Source organism: Lutra lutra, chromosome 6 (genome assembly GCF_902655055.1).
Source record: "Lutra lutra chromosome 6, mLutLut1.2, whole genome shotgun sequence".
NCBI classification, from domain to species: Eukaryota; Metazoa; Chordata; class Mammalia; order Carnivora; family Mustelidae; genus Lutra; species Lutra lutra.
In genome coordinates this window covers 122,379,122-122,397,366 of record NC_062283.1, presented here as the reverse complement: position 1 = coordinate 122,397,366, position 18,245 = coordinate 122,379,122, and positions in this window count along the sequence as shown.

The window sequence follows — 18,245 nt, the reverse complement described above, 5'->3', positions numbered from 1 at the left end:
TCTTCTCTGAATTTAGAAAAATATAAAACTGCTCAATATAGAGAATTTGAGAAGCAAATAAGTAATTTTCTTTAAAAGAAAATAAAACTCATCCTAAATTCAGCAGCCCAAGATAATTATTGCTAATATTTTATTATAATAATATTTCATTAGAAAAATAATATAGAGGGGCACCTGGGGGCTCAGTTGGTTAAGCATCCGACTCTTGTTTTCTGCTCAGGTCATGATCTCAGTGTTGTGAGATTGAGCCCTATGCAAGGCTCTGCGCTTAACCCAGCATCTGCTTGAGATTTTCTCTCCCACCCCCCACCATGAAGTTTTAGAATATAAATGAGGTTCAGTGGGGTGAGGTCCGGAGCCGTTGACCAAGAAAGAGTTCTTGAGACATCTTGGGGCAAAATGGTGGTTTATTAAAGCACAGGGACAGGACCCATGGGCAGAAAGAGCTGCTGCCCTTTGGCTGTGAGGCAGGGCAGGTTCTGTACCGTGGGGTTGGGGTGGTAAGGAAAAGGGAGGTTTCAATAGAACTTTCATATGCTAAAGAGGACCTACAAGATATCAAGACACCAGGCCATTTTTCCCTCTAGCAAGATATTAACATTAAGATAGGTGGGAGATGCCTAAAGAATGTCGCGTATGTCCCAGGCAGGAGTGGGGGTGGGGAAAGGTTGCAGGGTGTCAGCTTTTGCTTTGTCCTCAGCCAGCCTTCTGTTCCCTCATCACCTCCCCCATACCCCACTGCACTTTCTCTCTAAAGTAAATAAATAAATCTTAAAAAAAAAAAGAATATAGATAGAAAACTTAGAAATATAAAATCAAAAAATAGAATGAAAATCACAGTGTTTTCTAGATTAGTTTTTCCTAAGTATATGTTACTTTAACACATATTGGACCATGATGTATATTTTTAAATAGAATTTAGGTTAGTCCTAGGGTTTGGTTTGGTTTTGTATTTTTTAGTTATAACTAATACTACAGTGGAATTTGTGTGTAGTAGGTATTTGAGTTTTTAACTACTTTTTGAGAACAGATATATAGAAGAGAAATAAATAGATCAAGGAGTTCCCAGTTTTTAAAACTTTGAATACATGTTGACAAGATATCCTCCAAAAAGTTGTCACTATGGAACTTCCTACTTGGAATAGATAAGAGCATCTATTTCCCATCTCTTCAATAATATTCAGTATTATTTTTTTTTGTCTCTGCTATTATGACAGGCCAATGTTGTTTCTTAATAATTTTGCGCATTTCTTCCATTATGAAGTGAAGTTGGGCATTTTTCACATGTTAATTGGTCATTTGTATTTCATTTACTGCGAATTAAGCCCCTTGAGGACAAGGGTGTTTTTCTCCCACACTGTAATGACTCAATAACTACTGTTAAAAGAATCATATTTTCACATACTCTGACCATTTGTTACATTGGTATTTAGCGTTTTTCTTTTTGATTCTAAAAGCAACTTATATTCTAGATATTTATTGCAATTATTTTCCCACAATTTCTCATTTTGCTTTTACTCTTTATAGTTTTCTTTGATGAACTGTCTTTCATTTTATATAGTCATCCATTCGCCTTTTTACTTTGAATTTCTTCTATTGGTTTTAGGGCTTTATGAACCCCTCTTCAATTCTGAGATGACTTTTAGTATAAACATAACTCATAGTAATTTTGGGGTGGAAGAGGGTATTTATTACTTCTGTCAAGGTATTTAATTTTCAGAAAGGGATTCAGGGCCCCATGAAAATACCTTGAGTAATTGGTGTGTTCTAGCAATCCCTAAGAAGTGAAAATATGAGACTTTAGATAGTTTATATTTTTTCTTACAAGTATTCTTAATCTGGGGTGAGTCCTCTGAGCCTATCAAGTTCAATGTGCACTTTTCTGGATAGAGTCTGAAAAGACCTATGATTCCAAAATTGTTAAGAATCATGAGATGTTCTTCAAGGATTTTTCACATTTGACACTATCTGGATTCCCCAGTCTTTAAACTTTAAAAACTTTTCTTCAAATCCAGAGTTTGACATCTCACAAAGAAGAAATGGCTGAAGAATAGTGATTGGTGTTTTTAAGTTAAAGAATAAATCTAGCACAAGCTTTTCTGAAGATGCTGTCATGCTGAACCTAAACTTAACCACTGATAACTTAGAACACTGGGTGCCAGGCTTACATGGGTACCAACCCATGTGTATGTCATTGAAAATTCAATAGATCCTAAGGCCTAGTATGTCAATCTTTTCACATAATTTAAACTCATATAAGCTCCCAATTGGATATGACTATTTAAGCCCACAAGCCTTAAAATCCTACATCACCATCCTCTCCAAAATACCTCCAACAGCAGTCACCAAATCAATGATTAAAGATTTCTAAGGATAAGAAGCTTTTTGCTTTTTAAGACAGTTCACTGCAGAATTTCTCCCTCCAGCCCTTATTTCATGAAGATCTAAGTTTTCCATTTATCTTTCTGAAACAGTGGAGCCCAGGTAATCAGGCACACCTGCAGGAAATCTGCTGAAACAACTTTTCAGCCTTCTTAAAAGGATGAGCGGAGACATAATCAAAACAGCATGTCACTGCTTTGTACAGATTTCTTGCTGAAACAGTGTGAGATTTTGAATACAGAGTGCTCCCTAAAAATGAAAGCAGCATTTACGTTTTAAAAAGTACATAGTAATTCTCCTAATTTGGGGAAACAGAGATGGTAGTTAGTTTCCATGTAGACAATCATTAGAGTATAAAGTCAGCCTACTTCCACAAAACTGGCCAATCGTTTTGACAAAGCTAAGCAAATGAGCAGAGATATTGTCAGTTTTGACTTGGAGAAATGTCCCAAGTCAACATCGCCAAATGTCTCTGGGGATTTCCAACCTGCCATCTAGATTCTTGTAACAATGGGCGGGGGGTGTAGAACTGAGTGTGTGGTTGTTTTCTAGGGGAAAAATGTGCATATGGATGCAAAAACACATGTGAGGTAACTTCAATATCTATAAATACTTATTTTTTAAAATAATCTTATTATTCATCAAAAATAGCACTTGGACTAGATATGGGAATTAGCCTGCTAATTTATACATCACTCACAGCAATAAAGAAAGTTCAATTAGAAACCCATGGGGAAGACAGGGCTCAAATAGGATGAACTCAAAGGTAACATGTTATAGACTCTTATCACTACCTCTAGATCCCTAAAGAAAAGAATTCTACTTTTTTGAGACTCGTGCTCTGTTTTAAATTATCACTATAAATGGTTTTGGCATATGGCTTTTTTACTGCTTATCTGTTTATATAAAATATTACTAACAGTGTTTTTCAAGGCACAGGTCACAACCAGAGAGCCATGAGACCAAGTTAGTGGCTCTCAACCAGCTGTTTTTTCCTCTCCCCTGACTTAACAGAACATACAGAGTTTGCATATATGTGTGTTTGTTGTGTGTCCACATACACGAAGTAGTATAAATTGTATTTCTTATTCTAGGTCAAAAATCAAGTATATTTGAAAGACATTCTTTTATAGATTAGAGAATAGATAGAGATCAATAAATGATAGATTCCCATTTATTTAAGAAAAATATTATGTCCCTATCACCAAAATCAGGACATGATAATATTTTTTAAAGTTTTTTCTACCATATGCTACCAAAGAAATTTTTGTTGTTGTTTTTTTTTAAGATTTTTTATTTATTTATTTGATGGAGACAGAGACCACAAGTAGGCAGAGAGGCAGGAGGAAAGCAGGCTCCCCACTGAGCAGAGAGCCCGATGCGGGGCCCGATCCCAGGACCCTGAGATCATGACCTGAGCCCAAGGCAGAGGTTGTAACCCACTGAACCACCCAGGCGCCCCAAAGAAATGTTTTTAAATTACTTCATTCATCTTCACAACTCTCCTGTGTGGAAAAAATTGGACTTAATTAAATGGTGCTGTCAACTTCACTTTAAAGGAATGGATTTCTATAGATAGTAGCTGCCAATTTTTATTTGCCAAACCAAAGATTTTTCAAGAACACAGAATAAGATTTCTGAATTGTGGCTAAGAATGAAATGTCAATGGTAATTTATGTCTGATGACAATAATTTAGACCAGGTCAAAACAGAGACTCAGGAAACATAAAATACCACATATACAACATGCCTTCTCAACTTCTCTCAACAGCCACGTCCCACTTATCTAGAAATGGACTACCTACAGTGTGAATTATTCATGTAAAACTCTCACAGATAAAACAAGGGCATGCACATATATTCTCCATTGCCATGTTCGTCTTGCCTTTTTGTCTTAGACACAAGGTGCCAAGTGCTTGCCTAAAGCTGGGAATCTAAGCTCCTAGATCACCATCCCAGACTTGCCTGACTGAGTCTCTGATGTTAGCCAACTGTGCTCCCCACTCTACCTCTGCCTGTCTGTCCCTAGTAAAGAGATTTCTGCCAAACCCTGCAGCCCTCTTCTTGATTATCTTCTTTGTTCATATCACACCATTTCTCGACAATAAATTCCCATGCATCATGGCCATGCATTTGATTTGGAGTCTCACGGTAAATTACAAACTTCACAGACTGACCTGTGAGATACATCAACTACAGTAAACTTCATCTTGTACATTGGCCCCAGTGTAGCTGGAATTTTTCCTCAGATCATTTAGCCACTCAGAGAATTCCTGAGAGACTTAGTGGGGGAGAAAATATTGTGATCATTTACTGGAAGGTGGTATGCTTAGCGAACAGAATTAAACACACTCAACATTTTCCTATTTTTCCTTCAATTGCAATAGACCTTCAAGGTTACATCCAACCCCACTAACTGTACAAAAGAAAGAGCTCTTAATTGGGAGTCGTGAGATTAAGACACTTCCTATTTTCTCTAATGATAAACCCTAAGTCCTGTTCCTCCACCATTGAAAGGATACAGAACAGATCACAGGTAGGCACTGTTGAACCACTGTTCACCATATTGAACCAAAGTAGAGCCAAGCAAAAGTAAGGAGAAGACTGAGACACTATGAGGGACAAATACTGGGAAAAGGTTGGACTTAGAAGAGTTGGTAAGAAGTGACTGATTAAGGGAAGGGCGTAAAGAAAATTATAAATGTCAATGACTGCATTTTAAGCCTTATATCTTGGATAATCTTTGGAAAAATATTAAGCTCTAGTGGTTATCTTGTCATAAAAAGCAAACTATTTCTAAACTAGTGTTCAGTAATTCACTGGTTGTAATAAAAATACATTTCAAATAACAAAGAGAGGTAGAATGAAGTGCTCAAATAGACATTTTTATTTAATTAATCACTCCATTCTGTCAAACAGCTGGTCAATTTAGTGGAGGGGAAAATAGACAAATAGCTATGCGGCTTAACTACTTAATCAGACCAGTTTCAATGGTTGATTCCTGCATTCTACACGGATCCAGCTCCCAGTCACCCGCCCGCCCCCAAATAAGAAAACAAGAATTCAATTTCATAGCATTTGTTTCTATGTCAATATATCAGGTTCAGTTCTACCATGAATGTTCAGTTCTACCATGAGATGGCCTATATGGGCATTCTGCCCATTCTTCAGGACCAATACATAGGATAAAACAGAAAAAGGATAGTCCAAGAAGGAAGGATTTACAGAACACAAGGGCAAGAGGCAGAAGGGCCCAGCAGAAAGAACTGCCCTTCGGGTGTGTGGACTTTAAGGATATGATGGTCTCCAAGGATGCCAGAGTTCCTTCTTTCCTAAGCAGCAGATAAATAACAAGGACTAATTCATAACCCAGTAAGTGATGCTTTGAATTATAAAGAGAAACTCCAAGAAAAGTTTCGACTTCGGGCATGTGAGAGGGCTTGCATTGTATAACTGAAGTAAATATAACTGGTGAAATAGAACATCCATCCCGATTACAGTATCAAAATAAATTAATTCCCCAAGTTCTTGAGGTGGGCTACAAGGTCCTTGATTCAACAAATTTCTGTAAAAATTTATTATGTCCCGGTCATCATTGAGTCTACCTCCTTCAATACTTCTTATTTACAAGAAATTACAGAGCCATCATTTCCCAGTCCATCTTCAGAGGCTTCTTCTATCCCTCTCTGCACACCTTTCTCACCTCTGGATTTCTGGCTACTCAATGAAAACATCTCACCTCTTCTTATCTCCTAGTATAGTAAGAACTTCTGGAAGCAAGAGCAGGGCTCCAACAGCAGCAGTGGCCATGGCAGCACCAGGGGTGGCAGCTGATATCTGGGTAACATATTCTTTTCTGATTTGCTCCTCCATCCTTCCAACAAATTATCAATCAGCTCCCTGCATTGATCCCTCTCTGCTTGAAATACCTAGTGCTTTCTATTTTCCTGACTGAATCCTGACTAATAGAGACTATCTTTACCTTCATTGCCCATGTTTCTCCACTTATTCCTTATATTTTAGTAATTTACAAATAAATACTACAAATGAAATGCTGTAAATGTATTTATAAATATTTTACTTTTTACAGGTAAAGAAACTTTAACCAAATAAATTTTTCCTGAGTTTTAGAACTCTCAGATAACTACACAAGAAGATTTAACCAATAGGCCTGAAAATTGACTGGAGTCTGTTTTGATCTTCTGGTGATAGAATAGCCACTTAACAAAATAAGACCTTTATTTTTACCAGCCCAATATCGTCTAAAGAACCTACAAAGAGACCAGCTGGCAGAAGGAGGTAAGAGTGTTTGAAGATTAACTCTTCTGAATCAATTTAGAACAAAGTGTGGCAAAAAACAGACCATGTAAGTGAACATTAAATGAAATATGGTATTAAATTACCTCTGAGACACATGTGGGTCCTGAAACTATTGAAACCAAGTCTAAACGTGTTTGGAGTTGAGCACGAAATGCTCAATTTGGTAAATATAATACCAAAAAAGATTCTTTTAAGTTTGATAAAATGACAATACTACCTTCTCCAAAGGTATTTTTTTAATCTACTCTGATTTAAACTAGGAATTAATAATATTATTGCCTGAGCAATCAGAGATTTTGCTAAGAGTCTTGAGAATCCAGTAATGCCTTTTTTTGAACTGTTAGATATAGTTGGAAGCTGTCAGTTAAAGCATGGTGACAGAACCATGGTCTCTTACTCTGTAAGTGACTGAGTTTGTTGTACTCGGTTTTGTGCCATTGGGCTGCTCTCAAACCCCAAACAACTACCCTTTGAATATATTCTGTGGTCCCAAGAAAATGAAAGAATCAAAGAATTATAGCATTTTAGAACTTCATCGGACCTCAGAAAACTTTTCAAGATATCACAACATTTATACAAAGGTCTCTCCAAAGACTTATCCACATTGATGAGTTGAGCAGTCAGCATAAGACCTTGAGCCTCTATTCGGGTCATTTTGCCTCTAGTGCACGGACAGAGATCTTGGGAATGGGTCACCATGTGCAGGAAACTCAGAGCACATTTTGCTTAAAGTCAGTGAATCAATCACACATTCATTCACCCTTCCTAGGTCTTCAGAATCTATTCCACTCCAACAACAAATTCTGAGTTGTGGCTAAAAACAAGTCTGTAAGAAGCTGCATTCTAAGGACGCCTGGGTGGCTCAGTTGGTTAAGCAGCTGCCTTCGGCTCAAGTCATGATCCCACGTCGTCCTGGGATCGAGTCCCACATCGGGCTCTTTGCTTGGTGGGGAGCCTGCTTCTCCCTCTGCCTCTGCCTGCCTCTCTACCTGCCTGTGCTCATTCATGCACTCTCTCTCTCTCTTTCTGACAAATTAAAAAAAAAAAAAAGCCAAAGAAGCTGTATTCTATTTGTGAATTTGTTTTCAAGGGAAATATATGCCTTCAGCTATCTGTCTATTAAGAAAATTTCCACAGGGCTTTTATCCAGGTTGAGTTATCAAAGCTAAACCATACTACAGCAGCTAATTCTATAGTAAATCAATAAATGCCCAAGTTGGTATACTGATATAGCTTATAACCTTAAGTGAACACAATTTTATATAGCAATGTTCTTGTAAATGTCACTTCTTACATAAACATTCTAGTCTGAAGGTTATGTGCATACAGTTTGGAGAACTATTTAAATTTTTTCTTTGTCGTAAGGAAAGTCTTTCCCCTGACTAGCAAAGAGTCTTAGAATTATAACTTCACAGTGATAGGATACAAATAAATATTTATCAAATAAATTTTTTAGTGACAGGTATTCAAATACTAATATTGTTCTTATCTAACAATAAATAATGGCTAGCTGCATGCTTGTCCTCCCAAAGCACCTATGTCTATAGTCCCCCTTTTTCCAAGGTTCTTAATTTATAGCCATTAGCCAAGGATAGTAATTTCTGCTCTTTATGTTTTTGATTAAGCTGAGGTTAAGTATGCAAGGTTGATAATTAAATGTTTCCACAACCTCTCTTTTCATTTTCACTTTTCTAGATCATCATCACAAGATGTGGACATAGGAAGGAGGCAGTAGCAATAAACTCCTTCAGGCATCTCTCCACTCACCTGCTCCAGGAAAAATCCACTCTCTCACTGAAGTCAGGTTAATCCTTGAAAACCACATCACACCCCGACTCACCTCCCTTGTCATTTTACTTGCCCAGATCCTGTGTTTCCCTCCAGGATGAATCAATGAAGTCTGTCTTTACTCCTCAATGATAACTCCTTCCACTGACTTTTCCTGACATACGATGTCTTTACTGCTTGCATGGCTTTTGTACCCTATTTTAAATTGTTATTCATCATCATTTCCATTCATATTCCCAGATCCTTATTTTATATTTTAATACCTTGTGTAGTGACCTGCTTATGATAGGCAATTAATCAACTACTTGCTGATTTTGGCAGTCAGTTGGTGAAAAATAGAAGGTCAGACTGATTGTTGCAAACCTTAGCTCTACCCATTTGAGTCACAGTTCTCCTCAACATAAAAGTAATAAGACTACTCTGATGGTTGTTGTTAAAAACAAAAACAAAAAATTGAGAAATACCAAAGTGATATTTATTAGAATAGTAGCTGACCTTTTTTAGTGCTCAACAGCAGTAGCTTTAGTAATGAACAAAAGCCTGCATAGCACTATTAATAACCATATTGTTTTGAGCAGCACTATCAATTAGTCATTACCAATAACAAACCAGAGCTTGAATCTCTTTAATTCTATTCCCACTATCCAATACTTCCATTGTTACCAAAACAAAATGTTGAACTTTTCAAGCTTGATCAGACTGTATCTGTGTTTATGCACTTTATCTATGGAATCTATAAAGCAAGTATTTTTAATATTTTTATTTACCATACTATGTTTGTTTAATTTTCCCTTACATTTATCATAAGCTTACTTTATTTTTGTGCAGCAAAGTAACAGGTGATTATAGCTTGACAACTGTTCTACCTTTGATATGCCAAGTTGTAGTAGGGTCATTTTTTTAATCTTAGTCTTAACACCTACATGACATTTCACTAAGGTGCAGAGAAAACCATCGATTTTTCATGATGGAATTTTATATTCCCTTCAAAAGTTGGCAGATTAAGTGATCTATTGTCAATGACCTTTATAAATGAAAAATATAAATTAGAACAACTTTGGAATCTTTTCATCCAGAAAAATGGCAAACAGACCTTATGACAACTGAGACATTCAAAAAACAAGTTGGTCTGTCGGCAGAAGACTCCATTTCCCTATCCCAAGCAAGTTTCCAGTAGGGACAAAACACATTCAAAGGCAGTTCTACTCACCGTGTTCTAAACATCTCAAACCAGTCCCTAGGACCATGGAAATATTGGCAAACCCACGGGCTCACATGCATAATATAACCATAGCCCTATCCATCTCCTTGACTGCACTCAAGATAATTCACAGCATTCACATCTCTCCCTCAGGATATCCTCCCTGACCTCACTTCCATCTCTTAACACTCATCCTATATTAGCCCATCATTTGGCCTCAAATCTTCCCCAATCTGATAGCTCTGCATTTAGTTACAGAGCATCAGGCTATGCATTGTATTTCAAAGCTCCCAAGATTTCCCAGTCAAAAGTATCACTTGGGTAATAGATAATTAAATAGTAGATAGAGATAAATAGATGATAGATTATAGATATTAGAAAGATAGGTATGTAGGTAGGTAGATAGATATTCACAGAACCTTTTTCTGAAGATTCTGGCTTAGAAGTTCTGGGGCTATCCCTGGGATTCCTGCTTTTAACCAGACCTCACTAATACCACATGCCTGATTGGACAGCATCATCTTAGTTCAAAAATCCCACCCTCAGAGACTATGGGCTATAGCCCACTAAGTGCTTTTCAAAAGTTTGAATTGTATGTCTTTAAGTGAAACACCAATTCCCTCAGAGTCCACCCCTTGCTAGTATCATACCTTGGGAATTCACGCCTTTAAGTCGCTTGTCTGTCATGTCTGTCATCTGAGGACATCTGAGTTTGTGAATTCTGCTTTAGTTACTATCTATATTCATGTCTCCTCTTTCACACAAAACTTTAATTCATTAAGAATAAGTAGAATAGGGGAGCCTGGGTGGCTCAGTGGGTTAAAGCCTCTGCCTTTGGCTCAGGTCATGATCCCAGAGTCCTGGAATCGAGCCCCACATCGGGCTCTCCACTCAGCAGGGAGCCTGCTTCCCACCCCCTCTCTCTGCCTGCCTCTCTGCCTACTTGTGGTCTCTGTCAAATAAATAAATAAAATCTTTTAAAAAAAAGAATAAGTGAATATAATCATCAAGGAAATGCAAATCAAAACCACAATGAGATATTGCCTTGCACCTGTTAGAACGGCGATCATTGAAAAGATGAGAAATAACGAGTGTTGGTGAGGATGTGGAGAAAAGGGAACTTACATGCACTGTTGGTGGGAATGTAAATTGGTACAACCTCTATGGAAAACAGTATGAAAGTTCCTCAAAAAATTAAAAATAGAAATATCTCATAATCCAGTAATTCCACTAGTGAGTATTTAGTCAAAAAACCAAAACTACTAATTCAAAATGATATATGTGCCCCTGTGTTTACTGTAGTATTATTTATAATAGTGAAGATATGGAAGCAACCTGTGTCCATCAATAGATGAATGAATAAAGAAGATGTGAGATAGGGGTGCCTGGGTGGCTCAGTGGGTTAAAGCCTCTGCCTTCAGCTCAGGTCATGATCTCAGGGTCCTGGGATCGAGCCCCGCATCGGGCTATCTGCTCAGCAGGGAAAAGACCCTTCCTCTTTCTCTGTGGGTTTCTCTGCCTACTTGTGATCTCTTCTGTCAAATAAATAAATAAAATCTTAAAAAAAAAAAGAAGATGTGAGATACACACACACACACACACACACACACACACACACACACACACATATACACATTGGAATATTACTCAGCCATGAAAAGGAATGAGATTTTTGTCATTTACAACATTATGGATGGGCCTGAGGGTATTATGCTAAGCAAAGTAACTCAGACAAAGACAGATACCATATGATTTCACTTATATATAGAATCTAAAACACAAAACAAATAAACAGAAAAAGACCCATAAATACAGAGAACAAACTGGTGGTTGCCAGAAGGAGGATGGTGGGCAAAATAGTTGAAATGGAGTGGGAATTATAGACTGCCAGTTATGGAATAAATAAGTCATGGGGATGAAAGGCATAGCATAGGAATACAGTTAATGGCATTGTAATAGGGTTGTATGTTGACAGACAGCAGCTACACTTGTGGTGAGCACAGCACAATATATACAGTTATCCAGTCACTATACTGTACACCTGAAAATAATGTGACGTTGAGTGTCAACTATACTTCAGTTTAAAAAATAAATTTAAAAAGCCATTAAAAAGGTTTGTATATTATTTTAAGGCCCATTTTTAGGTATTATTATTAACACAAAGTATATTATTCTGATTTACTTTCTCATGTTATTTAAAAGTATAAACTGAAAGTTATCCATTCAAGTTTCAAGTGTATTTTGTATATATGGTTATAATAAATTTGTAATCATATGCTCGTAGTAGGGTTTAAGTATTTGTTTTATACCTTATGCTATTAAAAATTAGGGATAAAAAAGATTAAGTAGAATAGATAAAATAGAATCATCTCTTTTTGCATACATTTAGCATTCAAGGAGGGTTTTTTTGTTTTGTTTTTTGCTTTGTTTTGATTTATTTTGTTTGTTTGTTTGTTTATTTGTTTTAAAGAGTGGCCCTCTCTAATATATTCACTGACATTCACTCAAACACCAAAAGCAAGCTGATAGGCACAAGATCCTGATTTCACCTTGACTCAGGTTTAGAGTAGCTGAGTTTATCTCTGCAATATTAAATCTCTCTGGCTTGAACTATCAGACATTGTTCTCCGAAGCAAAGAAGAAGACATAGCAGGTATGCTGAAGCTGTTAGCATCCTGCTGAGACAACTTCCCCTCTGCACTCATTTGGAGTATTTACTTTGGGAAAAAGTGCCATCCACTATTCTCTATGCTAGTCAAGAGACTGGGTAATCCCCTTACCCTGCATAAAGCTCAGAGGATTGACGCCAGTGTTAGACACAGCCATTTCTCCAACAAGAGAGAGGATCAGGTTCGCTTTTTTTTTATTTTTTTTAAACTCACCTTAACAGTGCTATTTTGTAGGGTTCGGAAAATAAAGAAAAGAAAGGAAAAAAGGAAGAGGAGGAAGAAGCATGGAGAAGGGGAAATGTGCTTCAGGAGAATATTTTAAGGTTGGAATATGTATTCCTTTCAGCTTGAGAGAATTTAGTTAATTAGGGAAAATTTGCCAGTTGAGAATAAATGGCTTCTAATGAGAATCACAATTTCTCCTTTCCCAGAACTCTCCAAGAGAAATGCCAAGAGACCTGGGTTCTGGATGTTTCAGACTTCCTAAAATAGCAGAAGAATGGGGGGGAAATGTGTCCTGAGTACTTTCAGCAAAGATGTTCTGAGTGCTTATTGTGTGGCAAGGACAATTCTAACCACTGGGATGCAAAGATAAATAACTCACTGCCCTTAAAGTCAAAGCAGACCAGTAAAAATTAATCAGTCAATCAGTGCTACATACTGGAAATTAGTGCAAGGTGATTTGGGGCATAGAAGATAAATTCTGTCTCTACCTAAGGGTAAGAGCAGGAAAGCCATCAGCAAAACAAAACAAGTGCAAACACTTGCGTTAGTCTTGATAGTTGAGTAAAAGCTCACCAGGTATATAAAATAGGGCAAGACATGCCAGGCAGAGGGTATTTCATGCCCACGGAAGTTTTGGAAATTATTTTGTGTCAGATTTACTGGGCTATGGACCAGAAAAGTTAGAGAGAGCTCAGATAGATGCTGCACCAATAGGCAGATGTTGGGATGTTGGGCGATACAAAGCTCAGAGGCTAGGCCATCACACTGAACAGGATAGCCTTTCCCAGACACATCTGATTGGCAAGAGATATATACGTTCAAGCATTGGAATTTGTCGAAGACCTGAAAGTTATCATGAGGGTCAGTAATAGCCACAAAGATCACCAGAAATACGATATATATCCAAGAAGTCCCATCTGAAACCAAAAATGGTAACCTGGGTATTGAAAATGAAAGTAAACTTCCAGATAAATATGATTAATTCAGCATGCATTTTTAGGTCTCTCTCTTCTGTACTTGCACCAAAAAGTCAGTAAAAGGGGGAAAAAGTGTAATCCATAAAGGCAAAGAGAATACAAATGTAAGTGAGCAATACCCAAATAAGGAAAATGGAAAGAGAAGAGAAAAGTGGTAACTGGTGGAAGAGTAGAAGTTGAAATCTAAGTGCTTATACAGAGAGATGACAAAGAGAAGCAAACCTAGCAGAACACAGAGAAGGCCAAATACTGGGGATAATAAGAAGCATGAGACGAAATAAAAGAGGTGATGCGCACCTTTACACTACATAATTACACACCTTTAAACCCCCTTTGTCACCTTTGCAGCAAGAGAAGATCTCTTACCTATTCCTCCACACTCTTGTTATCAAATGCTAGCAATCAGGCATATTCACCTTAGGGAACTAGACAGTTATTTGCTGGAGATATTGGGTCTATGTTAATCAGGAAAGGGTAGACCTTGCTGCCATAATTAATGAATACTTTAAATAGTGTATTTCTCACTCATCACTTTCTGAAACATGCCTAGTTGTTTTTCTCTATATTGTGTCTAATCATAGAGAATCTACAGCATCCAAGGGCCACAATAAAGGCTTTTGCCCACACTTCCCTCTCATTAATTCTGCCTCCTGGCTGATACTGGTAATTCTTCTTGTGGCCCTACATGCCATGGCATGCCCCTTCCTCTTGGGAATTATGAATAACCACTATCTTTTCAATGGTAATTATCTCCTGCTCTGTTAGAACTCACCATATCTGAATAAAAACAAAATCATGGGTACATTTTAAAACAATTTCCAGGAAAATCTTCCAACATGGAAAACAGAGACAATGTGACTATACAGGCAAAAATGACCAAAAAAATAGAGAGACAATACAGGAAAAAGAAAAAAAAAAGTAAATACCTACAAATACTATCCTCAGATAAAAGTGAAAATATTGCATTTTTATACGAAAATGGACTATTAGTATAAAAACATCAACAAATGAGAAAGACCACTTAGAAATTAAAATGATGATGCTCCAGCTAAAATTCAAAAGAACTGATGTTGAATGATAAAAGTCAAAAATCTTCAAGAAAGATTTTTTTTTAATGGAAAATGGAAAAAAATAAGAATCAGAGGATCAATCTAAGAGATCCAATAACTGATGAATAGCTGTTTCTGGGGGAAAAAGAAAAAGGGAAGTAAATTATCAAAAGAATTACAAAACTTATTTCTCAAAACTGATGTACATGAATTTCGAAACTGAAAGGACCTCCAAAGGCCCAGTACAATAAATGAATAAAGACCTACACCAAGACACATCATTGTGAATTTTCACAGTATTAGAGATAAAGAAAAATCCCAACAGATTCCAAATTAGAGAGGAAAAAGATGAGGAATCATACTGGTATTAAAATTTTTTTTAGTTTTTAATATATAGCAATGTATCCTAAATATTAAGGAAAAATTATTTTTAATTCATAATCTTGTACTTAATCACCGATCAAGTATGACAGAAGAATAAAATAAAAGATAGTTTAAAACTTGCAGTGACCCAGAAATTTTATCTCCTATGTACCATTTCTCAGGAAGATTCTGGAGAATCTACTTTACCAAAATAGAGAGAGTAAATCAAGAAAAAATAAGACATAGGAACCAAAAGAAAAACATCTAATGAAGGAAGGGCAAAGGAAATCTCCTTATGGTAAAGGCAATAGACAACAACACTGAAGTAGACTTTGACTGTTTCAGTCTGGATAATGGAAGATTCCAGGAAGGAGGTTTCCAGGGAAAAAATAAATTAATTAATTATTAATAGTAATAATTACTATTATTATTATTGATGGATTACTAGATATATTTGAACACATAGAAAATAGTAGTATAAGACATTCTATAATTTGAATTCTATAATTTGACATGTACAGAGCTTAGCAGTCATCACTCCCACCCTTACCACAAGGAAAATGCTGAAAATTTGAAAATCAATTACTCTTCTTAGATCATTCAGAAAATCGAAATCACAGGACAAACCACCACCCCCAAAACTGGAGAGAGAAGTGAATACAGAGAATATAGACTGGTAAGGCTATAAGGAATATAGACTGCTAAGGCAAGAGCCACGAGTACCAGAAGCCATTCAAACACTTAAATGGCAACTTCAGTGAATGCTGGGAGCTAAGAATAGGCTAGTTTGAGAGTTTTAAATTACTAGGAGCCCAATGTTGGCAGAGTCACACTTACATGGGTTTTACCTCCAGGAGCTTCACCAGGTTCCTATGGTAAAGAGCAGAGAAAAATCCCATATTTACCTGGGAATGGAAAAGTAACCATTTTGAAATAAACCTTGAGCATTCTCCACAACAAAGGCCTACCTGGCAGGGAATATATTTCATCAGAACTTTATCAGACTTGGATAAGGGAAATTACCCAACTCTAGCCCCCTCTAGGCTTTCTGTCTCATCTAAGGCAGGAGGAGGTAGTAAAAGCTGAAAAATACTGTGAAAGTCCCATCCCAGAGGTACAGGACCACTAAAAACCTGTGACTTAATCACAAATATAGAATGCTTCCCCTTCCTCCTATATCTTACCAGGATATCAATCAGGATTCTTCATAAGGAGTCTCTAGGGAAAACCAAAAAGAAGAGAAGAGACAAAACTTAGGACACCAGAGGAAACTAAATCCTCTTTAACTTAACAGCTAAAGCAAACAATAAACATAGCCTAACTCCTAGCCAAATAGACATAAAACATTGCACTAAAGTCCTATCTCAGCTCCTATCACATACTACATCATGTCCAGTTTTCAGTGAAAGAAAAAAAAAAAAAGGCAAGCCATGGTAAAATGCAAAACAAAAACTAAATAAAAATCCAAGACATGTTTTTTTTGTTTGTTTTAAAGATTTTATTTATTTATTTGACAGACAGAGATCACAAGTAGGCAGAGAGGCAGGCAGAGAGAGAGGGGGGAAAGCAGGCTCCCTGCCAAGCAGAGAGCCTGATGTGGGGCTCAATCCCAGGACCCTGAGATCATGACCTGAGCTGAAGGCAGAGGCTTAACCCACTGAGCCACTCAGGCGCCCAAATCCAAGACAAGTTTAATAATACAAGGAAAAGGGGCGCCTGGGTGGCTCAGCGGGTTAAGCCGCTGCCTTCGGCTCAGGTCATGATCTCAGGGTCCTGGGATCGAGCCCCGCATCGAGCCCCGCATCGGGCTCTCTGCTCAGAAGCCTGCTTCTTCCTCTCTCTCTGCCTGCCTCTCTGCCTACTTGTGATCTCTCTCTGTCAAATGAATAAATAAAATCTTAAAAAAATAATAATAATAATACAAGGAAAAAACATAATCTGAAGGGACAAATATCAAAACCAGACTCAAATATGTTAGTGATTTTAGAATTATCAAACCATTAATTTAAAATAACCATGATTAATATGCCAAGAGATCTAATGCTAAAACACAAGAACAGATAGGCAGAGCTAGAAACTCTAAAAACAAGTCAAAAAGAAATGCTAGAAATCCACTGTAACAGAAATGAAAAAATACTTTTGTTGGCTCATCAGTAAATTGGACATAAACAAGGAAAGAATCAGTGATCTTGACACTATGACAATAGAAACCTCCCAAACTGAAATGCAAAGAGAAAAGGGATGGAAAAGTAGGGAACTAAATATCCAAGAACTGTGGGACAACTACAAGGAAGTATAACTTAGTATAATGGCACTACCAGAAGCAGTAGAAGCAGAGAGGAAGCAGAAGAAACATTGAAGTAATTATGGCTGAGAATTTTCCATAATAAAGGCAGTTACCAAATCACAGATCCCAGAGGAAGCACAGAGAACACCACACAGGATTGATATCCATAAAATCTACACTTAGACATACAGTATTCAAAATGCAGAAAATCAAAGGTAAAGAGAAAATCTTAAAAGAAGACATAGGAGAAAAACACCTTAACTTTATAGAAATAAGGATAGGAATTACACAGGACTTCTTGTCAAAATACATGCAAGTAAGAAGAGACTAAAGTGAAATATTCAAAATGTTAGTAGAAAAAAAAAAAAAACTAATATTCTGTACCAAGTTGACCTGTCTTGAAAAAAAACCTTAAAAGTAGTTCTTCAGAGAAAAGAAAAATGGCATAGTTTTAAAAATCAGATCTAGGGCACCTGGGTGGCTCAGTGGGTTAAGCCTCTGCCTTCGGCTCAGGTCATGATCTCAGGGTCCTGGGATCGAGGCCCGCATCGGGCTCTCTGCTCAGCGGGGAGCCTGCTTTCTCCTCTCTCTCTCTATGCCTGCCTCTCTGCATACTTGTGATCTCTCTCTCTGTTTCAAATAAATAAATAAAATCTTTAAAAAATAATAATAATAAAAAAATAAAAATCAGATCTACATAAATAAGAGTACCAAAGGTGTAAGTGAAAGTAAAATAAATTTTTATTTTTTTCTTCCTTCCTGATCTAATAAATATTTTTTCAAAGTAATAACAACTGTTATATAAGTGAGATGAATGCAGCGATGTTATACATCATGAGATGAAGAAATTGGGAATCTTTCATTTTAAGGTACATGTCCTACCCATGAGGAATTAAGAGTTATTTGAAAGTCAACTTAGAATTATTGAAAAATGTATAGTGCAAACTCTAGAGCAACCACTAAAAGAATAATTTTAAAGGAGTA